Here is a 1531-nt window from a genome sequence, read left to right as displayed (position 1 = left end):
TCTCCAACTGCAATTCTTTGTACATTCTATTATTTGCCTTGTCTTCTCGAGCTGTCCTTTGAAATCTTCTGTCCATTTATTTTGGCATTTCCCCCCTTTTTTTGGCTTCTCAGCCTTCTTATGTAATCTTGAGAGTCTCTTCATACATCCATTCTGATCTTTTATTCCGCCTCTGTTTTTGTAATGACCTTTTGCTCTCTTCATATATCTTTGATGTCATCACATAACTTAGCTAGACTTCGATGATTAGTGTTCAATGCTTCAAACCTCTTGTGGAGATGATTTTTAAATTCAGGGGAGATCATCTCTAAGTTGTATTTTTGCACTTGTAGACTTGCTTTCATTTTCTCCGCCTTCAATCTAAACTTGCACAAGAGTAATTGATGGTATACTGCACAGTTAGCACCTGGCCTGGTTTTGACTGCTGATGTTGAGCTTCTCAAAAGGCGTTTTCCATAGATATGATAGCTCTATAAAAGCTCAGTAGAATTTGCATAATAAAGCATCCACCTATCCCTCCCCAATAATTAAAATAGAACTTGCATTTCTATAAGTTACAGTGAAAGCAATGGTTTGCATCCTGTTGTATGCAGGTGTATATTTTGCTGATTTGTAATAATAGAGTGATGATAGTTGCCTACCAACTTTATTTCCTTTTATAACACTGTTTATTGCTGTTTTCTTATCAGTAATGACTATATTTTAATTTATTTTCCTACATGATAATGCTAGTAATTTTATTTGTTTTACTTTTGCTTTTGAAATTTTTCCTCATGTAACATTGTTGAAGAATCCAGGAATATGACACAAAGGTGTAATGAAATTTCATTTTTCACCTTCATTGACGATTTTATGTAACCACAAAGCTTTACTACAAATTTGTATTTTTTCATTCAAATCAGTAATATAAGTTTGTGTTATTTCTTAAAAATAATTAAATTTAAAAAGAAATGTAGAATCATAATTAGAATCATAACTAGACTTTGCATGTCTGGTTATGGATTTTTGTGCTATATTTTAACTCTTTGTATGACTTCAACTATTTTACTTTAGTTCAAATAGCCCAAATAGAAAAGCAGCCCCATTCATATTAAAATAGCATTATAAAACTGTAATTCAAATATGCTGTAAAAAAAGATGTAAATTTACTCATAATGTACATCAATAATCTGAAAACATTGTGTACTTTAGTATAGTTATGCTTAATAAACACATAAATAAGTATCCCAAAACAGGAGGGGAAACCCAACAACCAGAAAACAACATCATTATATACAATAACAAGACTTTAATAAAATAATTCCACAATTTATTTCTTAATTTCCTGTGTTTGAGAGCAAGCCTATCAAATATCAATAAGTGATTCATTTTTAACTCTTGTGACTATTTGGAGGGGACATAAGCCACCTTTTATCACTCCCTACCTCCTACCACAAATACATACACAGCCACACAGCCACACATTCATACAATGATTATGAAAATACAAATCACCAATTTTAAAAATGGTCTTCTTGTTGTTGTTGTTGTT

Source organism: Elephantulus edwardii, unplaced genomic scaffold, assembly GCF_000299155.1.
Source record: "Elephantulus edwardii isolate Elephantulus edwardi_28Jun2011 unplaced genomic scaffold, EleEdw1.0 scaffold00100, whole genome shotgun sequence".
NCBI classification, from domain to species: domain Eukaryota; kingdom Metazoa; phylum Chordata; class Mammalia; order Macroscelidea; family Macroscelididae; genus Elephantulus; species Elephantulus edwardii.
This window is presented reverse-complemented; position numbering follows the sequence as displayed.